Here is a 14,500-nt window from a genome sequence, read left to right on the forward strand (position 1 = left end):
AAGAGAAAACAAGATTGCCTGTATGTGAATATGAACTAGTCTTTCCTAGATAGTCTCTATAGAGAGATGGACTGTCTTTCATTTTTAGGGGGAAAATGTTTATAACAGAGATCTATCTATAAAGTAAGCTGAAACGAGCAGGGCAAGGATAATTAAATTTATTTTGTAGATGGGAAGCAGAGACAGAGATTAAATAACTATCTCATCAAAAAAATTATACATCAAAAATTGGCAAATCTATGCTTTAAACAAGTCTTGATATTAAAATTACTTTGGGCTTTCCTAGAAAAGTGCAAGCATATTTGGGAAATTTCCAACATTTTAAAATCTGGCATACACCTATTTCAGGTAGTTGCCATATTGTAAATCACTAATCAACAACTCAGACGCATTCAAGTAACAAGCGAATAACATACATGGGTGAAATGGCCAACAATAAGACAAAAGGTGTTCCTGTACGTGGTGGTTAACTGAAGAAGGGATTCCCACCCCACTTAAAGGTGATCAAATACAAAGTTAGAACAGAAGAAATAAGCTAAAACTAACTGAACTTGTGCCCTGCAACAACAATTTTAAAAGCCCTTTATATAAGTGATTACATTTTAGATTTGTGGGAATTTCACAATTTTAACATGGCATAAAACATAACTTAGTTATGTTTTTTAAAAAATTTTAAATGTGCCCAGACATAAAAAATCAAGATTCATGTCATCAAACTACTTGTTGGTTCAAATCCAGGACTGAAAAATCTCACAGAGAAAAACCAAAACGAGAAACCGAATACATTACCAAAAATAAAGTTGAAAATAAATTTAAAAATAAACTAAAAATAAAACAAATGGGAACAAAACAAATATACTTATCCTGAAAGGAACCTGATTGTAGAGCCGTAGCCCTGTGTAATACTTTGTTAGGTAAAAATATGCATGAACTTCTGCAAATGCCATATAATTTAAAACTCAATAATGCTGACAGTAAATTGCTTTTCTAAATTTTCAAAATCAGACATTACCATTATTCATTTTCACAGTCCAACTGACTTGTTTTAAATTTGATCTTATAATACAAATGATTACCATTGCCTCTTACATTTCAGACCTTCCATACAGAATAATTTTCTTCTCCCAAAATCATATACTTTATAAATGCCTGGTGACAATCTGTTGGAAGTAAGCTCTATGCTTATTTTGTCTGGAAGTGTCCTTATTTCTCTCTTGTTCTTGAAAGATTATGTCTTTGGATATATATTGGTTGGCTCATATTTAATCTTTGTCCTCTGAAATGATTATCCCATTTTATTCTGCCTTTCATTATTGCTATTCAGAATCAACTATCAGTCTTTGAAGGTAATCTATGTCTTCTCTCTGGCTTTTCTCCCCTAACATCTATCTTTTAAAATAGATACATAATATTTGTACATATTTGTATGGTACATGTGATATTTTGTCATATGCACAGAATTGTAATGATCAAGTCATGCATTTAGGGGATCCATCACCTTGAGTATTTATCAATTCTATGTGTTGTGAACATTTCAACTCCTCTCTTCTAGCTATTTTGAAATATACTATACATTGTTGTTTATTGTAGTCACCTGACTCTGCTAATGAACATTAAAACTTATTCCTTATATCCAACTGTATGTCTGTATCCATTAACCAACCTCTCTTCATCCTTCCAACCCACCCACAAATCCCTAACAGCCCTTGATATCTATCATCCTACTCTCTATCTCCATGAAACCAATTTTCTAAGTTTCCATATAGGAGTGAAAATTTGCTATCTGTCTCTCTGTGCCTGGCTTATTTCACTTCACGTAATGTCCAGTTCCATCTATGTTGTTGCAAATGATACGATTTCATTCTTTTTACAGCTGAATAATATTCCATTGTGTGTATGTACCACTTTTTTTTTTAGTCATTAATCTGCTGGTGTGGACACAAGTTGATTCCAAATCTTGGCTATTGTTAGAAGTGCTGTAATAATGGTGGGGATGCAGATATCTCTTCGATGTACTGATTTCCCTTCTTTAGATATATAGCCATCAGTGGGATTGCTAGATCATATGGTAGTTCTATTATTATTTTGAGGAACCAGCATATTGTTCTCCATAGTGGCTCTACGAATTTACATTCCCATGGGGTGTTCTGCTTGCTCCATATCCTCACCAGCATTTGATATTGCCTGTCTTTTGGATAAAATTCTGATATAGTCTCATGTTTTCACTCACAACTTATGTCAAGGGGTTCATTAAAGAACTCAGCCTCAAGTAGAAATCATATTTATCCACAAAGGCATTCAGTTTTGGAGTCAATTTGGCAAAGTTTCTTTTGCAAAGAAATAAAATTCTAATAGTCACTTGTGTCATTTTTAGTTTTATTTGCTCTTCATCAAAAATATTGCTCTAAAAATCTCTGTATGTGACTGAATTTAAAGTTAAGCAAAGCATTTCCACACTTTAGTGTAGAAAATAATATTGAATAATGTTAGATAAAAAATGTAGAATAATTAATTTTATTTTCTGACTTCTAGTTTGTGGCTATACATTAGTTTAGAAGTGTAATCTTTAAACAGCCTCATTGAAGCTTCATGAAGTCGAAAATCTGGACTCATGAAATTAATTGCTGTTTCCTCCTTCCCTTGTTCATTTTAGCTATGATCCAAATAAACAATTTAAAGCTATCTGTGAAAGGATAATTATGCCAATTAGATTCAGTTGATTGTGTTCTTAAAAAATTAGAGCCCAGAAAATTGTCTTTATATGTTACAATTCCAGTCTTTATAATTCAAAACTATAGTAAAAATTTTACTCAAAATGACCTTCAGAATAATTCAGTTTATTTCAAAATATCCTTGTATATAGCAAAAGAAAATTGAGGGTGTAGCAGTGTGTCTTACATGTGTTCCATAATTTTCAGAGTTTGATTTCTGTTCAGTTATCTTGAGTATTTTAACCTCATCTTTATAGGAATAGTGGACTAAAAGTCTACACTTTTTATTAGGAGGCGATCCCTTTAATTCCCCAACCCAGCCTGTTGGGAGAGCCAACAAGCATGGATAAATTCCAGAATGCTTGTTTCAAAGACCCGTTAAAAACAGTATTCTTATCCACAACTTACCCTTTCTCTGTCTATTTCAGACAACGACTTGTACTCGCTCCTTCCAGTATCCTGCTCACTTTTAAAAATATACTTTTGCTTCTGACCTTGGCTCTGGTATATATAACTTCTGACCCAATTTTCATCTCCTGGCTCATAGATTGTCTCCATTCAAAGTGTGTTTATATTTGAACTAAATTCCCAGGTCATTCACCTGTCAGCTTTGGCCTTTGGCAAGTAGTTTATGATCTCCCCGATGAGACTTTTGTCAATTCAGACCACCGTGATTAGAACTAAATTATCTCTCAGCTTTAATCTTTAACATTATTTTTAAGACCTCTATTTCATAGATCAATAAGACTTGCAAACCGAATCAAAAATGTTAATGTCATTTCAAGTCAGCAACTTGCCTGTTTTAGAGAAATTATCTGCTCTGTGGAAGGAAAATGTCCTGTCAAATGAGTTTACATAGAATATGATAATAAAGTTGACGTTGTAAATAACAGGTGCAGTCTCTATAGCGCCCTGCATTTGATAAAATGACCACTGAGGTAATAGAAAATTCTACAGTAAATTGTAGTGGTTAACAGATTGAGCTCTGAATTCTCAGTATCCATCAATCGTTACTATATAATTTTGGATAATTGGCTTCACCTTTTTGCATTTCAGTTTTTTATCTATAAAATGGGTATGATAATTGTGACTCTGTCAAGGATCTTATGGAAAAATTATTAACTTATTGTAAAAAGTAAGCACTTAAGTGTCATCTCATTATTATCTCACAATTGCTTTTGAAATTAGAGACTTGATGTTTCTTTAGGCCTCTAGTGTCTTAGGATAAGCTGAGGAGATTATTCCTGCTCTCTTATTCTAGCAAAGGGAAAAAAAAGTGTTGTGTCAAAATATACAGTTACAAACAAACAAATATTCACTTTAGTTTCTAAAACCTAGAATAGGAGAGCAGGAATAGTCTCTTTGCAATAGAGTTACAATCTTGAGCTAACAGTATACCCAGGATAGTTTCCTCTTAGGAGTTCTAATACTTTAGAGCATCTAAATTCCTAGAGAATTTGTCAAAATGAAGGTTTTGGGGCAACACACAAACCCACCAAATAAGAATTTTTGTGGAGGTCTACCCCAAGAAAATGCATTTCAATAAATAACCTAGATAATCTTGAACTAGATGGTGAATGGTTACAACATAACTGGAAAACAAGCTCAAGGTGCTAAAATCAAAGTTCCCAAGTAGAAGAGATGTCTAGGGAGGCCTAATGGGGCTATTCACCTAATCAGCCCAGCATCATCAGAGGTCACTCAACCATTCATACATACTTGCCAGTTTCCAAACAAATGCCTGCCAAAGTATATTTTATGGTCATTGTCCCAGATTTGATGCATTTGATTGATGGAATGGGGTGTTCCTATATTGTACTTTACATGGTGATCATGCCAGTGATAGAAGCATAAACCATGCCCTGCAAAATGGTGAACAATTTTGTATGTTTGGCATGTTTGAGGAACTGAAAATGTATACTATTTACTGTAGTAAATTAAGGAGGATAAGTTGTATGAAATGATGTAAAAATAGACAAGGGGCACATTATAAAATAACTTATAGGGTAAAACAATCATTTTGAATTTTCTTTTTAGAGCTAAACAAAGCCTTTACAGGTGACTGCCTCTACCACTTAACCAGCAGCATCGACATTATCTGGAAGTATATTAGAATATAGAATTACAGGCCCTATTCCCGACTTAGGGAATCAGTAATTATCTTTAAACAAAATCCCTAGGTTATTCTTATGCACATTAAAGTACAAGATAGGCCCGACGCCAGGTGGCTCACACCTATAATCCCAGCACTTTGGGAGGCCGAGGTTGGCAGATCACCTGAAATCAGGAGTTCAAGACCAGCCTGGCTAACATGGCAAAACCCCATCTCTACTAAAAATACAAAAATTAGTTGGGCGTGGTGGTGCATGCCTGCAGTCCCAGCTACTCAGGAGGCTGAGGCAGGAGAATTGCTTGAACCTGGGAGGCAGAGGTTTCAGTGAGCAGATATTGCGCTGTTGCACTCCAGCCTAGATGACAAGAGCAAAACTCCGTCTCCAAAAAAAAAAAAAAAAAAAAAAAAGTACAAGATAGTACTACTTTAGTTTATGGAATAGTAGGGAAGAGGCAGAAGAGTTAAGCAAAGGCAGTACTAGTTTATACATGAGAAACTAGGGCCACTGACTTGGTCTTCAGTGTTTTAGAGAAACCCTTCTCAAAATTTAATAGGGATCTGTGTGCTACTGCTACTAGTATTGTCCAAAAGGATTCATCACCCTATGCAATAAAAGAGGTAGATAGTTTTCACTAAGACCAAGAATAATATCTCTTGCATCTATGTATTCTCAGTACCTATCCAGGATTTACATGTGAATGTCAATGACTAATATTTTGAGAGAGAAGTAAAGGAAGCGAAGGCAAGTCACTAATTTCAAAGCAACTTTTCATGATAGATCTACAGGATGTGTAACAAAGTGGGATCTCAGAGATTGTCTATTTCAGCCCTTTTAACTAAGAGGTATTTTAAAGGATTCCTCCTGGCAGAGCTTTCCCAATTTATTGTTTTGATCTTAGAAACTTGTCAAACTTTAATCTGGGCTATTCTTTTTCCTAAATTACCACTTTGAAATTTTATGTCTTATTAAGTCAATATGTTTTATGGCTGTTGTATTATTTTATCTGAACTACTTTGATTATTGCTCTTTAATATTATAGCACAATATGTACTTTAGGAAATTGTGGGCCAGGCGCAGTGGCTCACACCTGCAATCCCAGCACTTTGGGAGGCCAAGGTGGGTGGATCATGAGGTCAGAAGATTGAGACCATCCTGGCCAACATAGTGAAACCCCGTCTCTACTAAAATTACGAAATTAGCCAGGCATGGTGGCAGGTGCCTGTAATCCCAGCTACTTGGGAGGCTAAGGCAGGAAATCACTTGAACCCGGGAGGCAGAGGGTGCAGTGAGCCGAGATGGCGCCACTGCACTCCAGCCTGGAGACAGAGTGAGACTCCATCTCAAAAAAAAAAAAAAAAAAAAAAAAAAAATTGGTGTGCCAGTTGGGCACAGTGTCTCACACCTCTAACCCAAGCACTTTGGAAGGCCAAGACAGGAAGATCACTTGAGCCCAGGAGCTCAAGGCTGCAGTGAGCTATGATCATGCCACTGTACTGCTGCTTGGGTGACAGAGAGAGACCCTGTCTATAGGAAATATATATAAAAATAAATAAATAATTTTTAAAATTGTGTTCTATTTTAATAAAAAACTATTCTCCTTTAAATAAAAGCTAATCTTTAACACTGAATAGCTATTATGTATGTGCATATATATGAATAATATATATACACAATTAGTATAAGGAATAGTTAAAAATATCAAAATTTATATATGTAATTAGTAAATAGTTATGTAATTAGTTACAGACTAAGTTAAATAATGATTATAGATTTCATGAAAGTTTTTATTCATAAATAAGTGTTGTAGTCACCCCCACAGGCACGGGATGTACCCTACTCAAATTTTGATTTGGATATTGAAAAGGGTAACCCACACCAATAGGTGATGGAAAGGTTTATTACTCAAATAATGAGGCTTTCTGGGAAGAACAGTGCAGCCTCCTAAGGAGGCCCAAATGCCTTAGATAAGTAGGGAATTGTCACTATCTTAGCTTTTAGTGGGATTAGGGATGGGGCTGGCATGAGGGGTCCAGTGCCCATGTGCCAGGGCCTGTGGGCTTTGAACTTCATGCAGGCACCAGGAAGCACTCTGGCTTTCTCATCAGCTTGCCCAGATGTGAGGTAGAAGGGAAAGAGAGAGGAGTGCAGTTTCAAAGTTATCAGCTGTGATTTTATCTTAAATATGTAGGTGCATTGGCGAAACCTAAGAAAAAAATAATTTGAAGAAATCTGAAAAATATGCATCACATAATTTCAAATAATTAAGCTAACTGCAATAAATGGATAATAAGGCATTTCAATAAATTTTCAATATAGAGGAAGGTATAATCATTTCTTTGTTAGTCCGGATTGTTCATCATTCTTTTTAAATATTGTACACAGTTCAAAATATTTCTTACAGTTACAAGGTTCATAATATAAAACTTTCCAAAAGGCATGTAAATGTTTTATATTAGTGTAAAAAGTGTGATTTATATTTGATTGTCTTAAATTACTTTATATATTTCCACCTTTTAAAAAGCTGCAGCCTTTTAACTAACCTTCTTATTTATAAATTTAACATTTTTACTAAAGCCAAATGATCATGAATCCACAAAAGACTGTATTCTAAATTTCATGAGATTTTATTATCATTAAGAAACAGGTGATTTGACTTTCTAATATTGACGCTGATCTTCTGACATAAAGAAGCTCTAACTGTATTTGCAGAAGTTTATTCTAAAACATCAGCATTTCCACCATAACAAGAGAACAGAGGTTGAAAAGTTCTGAACCTACTCATGACTTTAATGTTTCTACTTTTAGACCAGGACTGACCTTTCTCAGGCACAGGTTTTGAAGGGAACATTCACATGACTTTTGGGACTTTAAAATATTAGAAACTTTCACCCTCAAGTTTATATGATTGATGGCCATACATTTCTTATTTTATAGCCGGGGTGGGATGAAAAGCAATGTTATTTTGACAATTTGGTGGCAAAAACTCTAAAGAATGTTCTTTTCATAAAATAGTACAGAAGATCTATTATGGGAATATGAGATTGGTTAGTCAAATCCTGGCAACTCGAAATTATTATTTCTATTATATAGTCATTGTGGTGTGTCCTTGCCTGCTAAGACTGTTGAAATTTAAAAATATATTGTTGAAAGAATATTGTGAAGCTGGAGTATGCACGTCCTCTTTAGGTAAAGAGCAAGAATATTTCTGCTGTTGAAATTCAAGTACTCATCAAGCCCAGTTCAAAATTTACTCTGTCCTTCAAATTTACCCAGGTATATCTGATATATTTGATCCCCCATGTATTTAATGATCTCATTGTGTACTCTACCAGAATAGCATTTATCACATTATGCCTTGGTTACTGTTTTGAATTTATATAACTTTCTTGACGTTTTTCCTATAATGATTCAGTCTTGGATTGATATGCCCTTTAAAGTAATATACGGCTGGGCACAGTTGTTCCTGCCTGTAATCCCAGCACTTTGGGAGGCCGAGGTGGGTGCATTACTTGAGGTCAGGAGTTCAAGACCCGCCTGACCAACATGGTGAAACTCCGTCTCTACTAAAAATACAAAAATTAACCGGGCATGGTGGCAGGCGTCTGTAATCTCACCTACTCAGGAGGCTGAGGCAGGAGAATCGCTTGAGCCCGGGAGGCGGAAATTGCAGTGAGCCGAGGTTGCAGTGAGCTGAGATCACGCCATCACACTCCAGCCTGAGCAACAGAGCTAGACTCCGTCTCAAAAAACAAAAATAAAATATAAAAATTAAAGTAATATACATTAAAATGAAGTCAGTTTTTATAATATTAAAAGATAGCTGAGAAAGTAATCTCAGGCAGAAGTACATATCTCTGGAAATAAGCATATTTTTTATGAAATCTGTGTTCTATAACATGCTGACTAGAAAGGATCCATGAAGAGGGAACTCTTCATAATGAAGTGAGTAAGACAACCCATCCTGGGAGAGCCTGTCAGACATGATCATATGTGTTCACAGAGTTCATGGCAGCAAGAAGAAAGGCTGTGCATGGTCTCAAAATACTGAACATGTCTCACCAAGGCTGATCTTCCCACTACCATTAAGGTCCCAATTGCAATGACAAGTTATGAGCCCCTAATCTGGCACAATTTCCTGGCAGTACCAGCCATGGTGGCAGGTTGTTTCCATTACCTCCTTGCATTATTACAGAAGCAATCATTTATACTCAGAACAGATTCATATCTCAGTTACAGATTTGCTTTTCCTGTCTGAAACACTTCTGTCAGCACCACCATTCATGACTGACATTCCACACATCATCAGGGAACTCATTTCATGGCAAAGGGATGGTGGGGTCACCTACTGAAGGCTCAGTTATAACATCATCTGGGATGCAACAGCTGTACACTCAGAGCACTCTCTTATAATACGTGATATATGCCTCAAATCAGAGGCCACATGTGTTGTCATCTACTCTAGAGCCATCTAGCCTAGTAACAAACGAAAAGAAAACAGCCTCTCTCATTGATAACAAGTAAACCACTTACACATATCTGGGAACTCAGTCAGTGGATCAGAAGGTTTTAGTTCATAAAAGCTTAATGTTTCCGGTAGGGTACACATGATCCTATTAAATTGAAAGCTGAGACTACTCCTGGCTATTCCGGGCTCCCCGTGCTCCTGATTCTGCAGGCAAAGTGAGAGATCACTGTATTGGCTGGTATGACAGATTCTAATTTCTCAGGGGAAATGGAGTCAGAGCTACTCAATGAAGATAAGGAGAATATACCTGAAACTGAGAAGTCATCACTGACACACCCCGTAGTATTCCTCTTCTGAGAGTGCTAGTACACCAGAAATTTGAAAGCGCCAACCTAATAAAGTCAAGACCAGCAAGGATTCAACCTATGTAAATACACAGGTTTCAGTTCACTCATCAGAAAAGGAATCTCATCTAGCTGAGATATTTATAGATGGTAGTTCTCAATCACAAGCACTAAGTACAATTATTTTATTTTTACTCAGTGCAAACTTTATTGGCAAAAATGGTAATTTATTGTCAATGGTTTTTAATAGTTTTATTTTATGTATCTTAATGGATATAAGATATTTTACCATCAGATTAAACATAATTACTTATCTAGCCATCTGATTATTTTATTTTTATCTTTATCTCCTTAATTCATTTGAAATTTATTGATACATAGTTTGAGGTATTTCCTATGTATGTATGTATTTATTTATTTTTGAGATGAAGTCTCGCTCTGTTACCCAGGCTGGGGTGCAGTGGCACGATCTCGGCTCACTGCAACCTCCGCCTGCCAGGTTCAAGCAATTCTCCTGCCTCAGCCTCCCGAGTAGCTGGGAGTACAGGCACATGCCACCATATCCATCTAATTTTTGTATTTTTAGTAGAGACGGGGTTTTACCATGCTGGCCAGGCTGGTCTCGATCTCCTGACCTTGTGATCTGCCCTCCTCGGCCTACTAAAGCGCTGGGATTACAGGTGTGAGCCACCGCGCTGGGCCTAGTTGGAGGTATTTCTATAAATTTCTGTCAAAATAATTAATAATCCTACAACTACTGTTGAATGATTTTAATTTTATTTATTTTAATTATCATATACAATTAATGCTTTCTCAAAGGCTTGAAATATAATTGTTATTATTACCCAACTTTTTTGTGTTTTCAAATTTTCATTGTTTATTTTAGATACAGGGTGTCTTATTTGTTTTACATGTGATAAAAATTATATATATTATTTCAATTACTGGTGATAAAATTTAATATAGAACTCTCTTTTATGAAAAACATATTTTGTCAATTGTTAGGGATGAAAGATGATTTTTTGAGACCATGTGGCAGGAGGTTTATGCTCTGAAGAAATAAGAAAAAAAAAATTAAGGAGAGGGAATTCCTAAAGAAGAGAGTAGTAAAAGAAGGAGAGAGGAAAATGTCAAGTAATAGAGGAAGTCTCACATGAAGGAGAATAACTTGCTTGGTGGCTGAAGGACATTTACGTGGAGTTTTCTTCCTTTTTTAACTCCACAAACATTTACTAAATGTTTATGGCAAAGACATTATTCTGGCTATTGAGTCATAAATCCCTCAAAAGCTTATATTTTAGATGAGAGAAAAATAATAAATACAAAATCAAGTGAATCAATAAGAATTTCAGACACCAATATTTAAAACATAAGACAGAGAATGGATATGGTTGTTGCAAAAAGTGAGGTGAGGTGGGTAATTAAGAAAGACAGTCTAAAATGTTTCCATTGCTGCCCTGTTAAAGCACTCTCTCATTCCCCAACTTTTATATTCTGCTACAAATTCTAATATTTCAAGCAACAGGGATGAGTTACCTGGTTAGGCCCATATTCTTGGGCCTTTTGTCTTACAAAAGAAAAACAAGGACAGGAATTGAGGCTGAAGTAATTATGAGACACAAGTCCTGAAACTGAAAGAAACACAATAAACTGCCAACTAGATAGTAGTAAATAGAAGGATGACCTCAGTTGGCATGATACATACATACACACACATGCACACACTTTGCGTTATTTTAGTTATTCTTATATCAAGATCACACTCTTCATTTAACTAGAATTATGACAGTGATAATAGTTTCCAATTATCTGACATCTTTTGAAGCATTTTTTATTTTTTTCATATTTACCTAATTTGTCATATTTTTAAAAAAACTCTAGGTTTTATTGGAATTTTCTTATACTTTTAGTTACAAAATATTTTGACTTTAGGTTTAGTCAGGACCTACATGTAACTCAAGTAGCCTTGAGTTACTCAGTTGTCTTTAGAGTGACATGTGAAGATTTAGATTTTTATCTTGAAAAGGTAAATAGAGGTTGAGGGGAGCAAGGTTTACACAAAGGAAAAATATGAAGAGCAGGGACTCTATCTACTCATTGATGACCAAGATCTGATGGAAACAGGTCATGAGATAATTAGAGAGACCCAAGCAATGGTCAGAGTTGCTCTGTCATCTCGAAGGGATCACTTGTAGCCCATTGCTGTGAAAAAAGCCCACACCATGATCACTGTGAACATCTTACTCCTCTTTGATGATCTAAATAGCTGCAGTTTATAATCACGCAGGGACAGCAACCTTGTCACTACTGTTGGTATTCTCATGCAGGAGCTGACAGCTGTAAAAGAAATGATACTCTTAAGTGTCTTTGTAGCATTCAAGAGGCAGAAGTGGATTTGGAAAGGAAAGATGGTTCCTGGAAGATACTGCAAAGTGGCTGTAAACAGAGCAATGTTCTGTGGGTATAGGTGAGGCACTCCTTTGGAAACTCCCAGAAATAATAGGAGGACCCTTAAATATGATCTCATTGTCTGGTAGGCAGTGCTCATTTTGGATGATAATGAGGGACTCTAAGAATGACCATGCCAGCTGGAACAATACAGGCAATCTTAATAATCAATAAGAAAATTGTGATTTTTCCCCCAAGACTATTAAGTTTTTCACAAAACATTAAAAACTTTCTTATTAACAGTTATAAGATTATAAGAAAATAAAAAAATGTTAAACAAATTTTTTTTAGTATACTCTAAAGTAAAACTTTAGAAACATTAGTGTTTGATTTCTTTGTAAAAAAAATACATGTCAAGAGTACTTTGAATAAAGATGGCTTCTTTTGTCACATAAATTACAATACAAGCAAGCATCCTCTCTATGCCTTAGTAAATAGAATTACTCCTTTTAAAATTTGAATCAGCTTCCAACATTTTATTCTGTAGCTTTTATTATCATGAGATATCTCTGAGAGTCCCTCTAATGTAAATTTTTTATCAACAGCAGTTCCTTTGAGACATCTTGCCTCATTCTGTTGGTAAATTTGCCTTTGCTACAAGCGTCTGCCTGCATATCTACACTAACAACAGTATTTTCAACATTCTTGAAAGCAGCCATTTTTTTCTATAACTTCATTTGCATCCTATTTTAGTTTTATTTCCTGCCTTGTCACTTTTCATTTATTTGCTGCACTTTTATCTTTTTGGCCAGTGGCCATTTTCTAGTTACCCACTTTTGTAAATGTCACATAGATTTTTCACTGGGAAATAAGGAGGCAACACAACTACATACTTTGCTGTCTCAGGGTGAACTGAGTAACAGATACACAGAGACTCATCACTGACAGACTGTCAAAGAAGTGACAACTGGTCAGAGATTGTAATGTGCATCTGTTTTTTAGTAATGTGTGGACCATAAGACTAATAGCAAAGTTTGTGCTTTATGTAATTACCTACAGGTAAGAGAAAATAGTAAGTAAAATATGAATTGTGTTGGGGGATTGGTATTTAACTAAACTGCAGTAACTAAAATGAATGCATATTAGAACCAAGCAAAGCCAGAACTGCCTGCCTATGAGTGTGTTTCTGGGAACATATTTATTTATTTTTATTTTATAGTTTAAATAATTGACCTTTATTTCCCAAACAAAATATTGGTTTTTATGCTCCCTTATTTTCTTCTGCTTTTTGGGAATTTTCCTCAGTTTTCTCTATTTTATGATGAGAATTTTATTTAGAGAATTACATTTTTTGAAAATGTATAAGGTAGACTTTTTTATAATTTCAACTTTTAGATTCAGGGGATGCATGTGCAGATTTGTCCCGTTGCTATATTGCATGGTGCTGATATAATTAAATATTGAATCATTCCTTACAGGAAACTTACAAGTTACTTCATTTATTTAAAATTATAAAAAGCATTTCACTATTAAATTAAACAGGTATTGTGTTTTTAAAATGAATTCCTAGATAGTTTATAACATGCCGTTACTTTGTGGTGACATATTTCTCTTTCAGCTTTTCTAACTAGTTATTTCTGATATCGGTAAGGATAATATTTTTGTCAATGTACTGAACACAGTACAGTAGAATTAATAGATTTTTTTAAACTTTGTTTTTTTTCTTTTTTTTTTTTTTGAGACAGAGTTTTGCCCTTGTTACCCAGGCTGGAGTACAACGGCGTGATCTCGGATCACTGCAACCTCCGCCTCTGGGTTCAAGCAATTCTCCTGTCTCAGCCTCCTGAGTAGCTGGGATTACAGGCATGTGCCACCACGCCTGGCTAATTGTGTATTTTTAGTAGAGACAGGGTTTCTCCATGTTGGTCAGTCTGGTCTCGAACTCCCAACCTCAGGTGATCTGCCTGCCTCAGCCTCCCAAAGTGCTGGGATTACAGGTATGAGCCACCATGCCCAGCCTGTTTCTTATTTATCTCAAAATAAAAAAATACAAAAATATGTTTTTTCTTTTATTTTTCTATAATTATAACTCATAAGTTATAAAATTATTCAAAATTTATAAATGCATATTTTTTTCCTATTTTATTGCATTGGCTATGATCTCTAGAATGATATTTTCATGTTCCAAAATTAACTATAAAATTTAATATTTTATGATTAAGTTGTTAAGTCATGATTTCTAGTTGTGGTAAGAAAAGTTAGTTTTATTATTAATTTTTAAATAATACTATAAAATTAGATAATACAGTATATCAAATGTAGAAACTTTTATCCTTTGACTCATTAATATTATATAATTGTTCGTGTGGATTTTCTAATATGACTTTCTAAGGATACTGCCTTCCCACTCAGGAGAAAGAGTTGCAAGTTGGCTCAAGATGCTTCTATTTGATACGCTCTGTCCCATGTCTATTACAA

The sequence above is a fragment of the Pan troglodytes genome, chromosome 10, assembly GCF_028858775.2.
Source record: "Pan troglodytes isolate AG18354 chromosome 10, NHGRI_mPanTro3-v2.0_pri, whole genome shotgun sequence".
In the NCBI taxonomy this organism is placed as follows: domain Eukaryota; kingdom Metazoa; phylum Chordata; class Mammalia; order Primates; family Hominidae; genus Pan; species Pan troglodytes.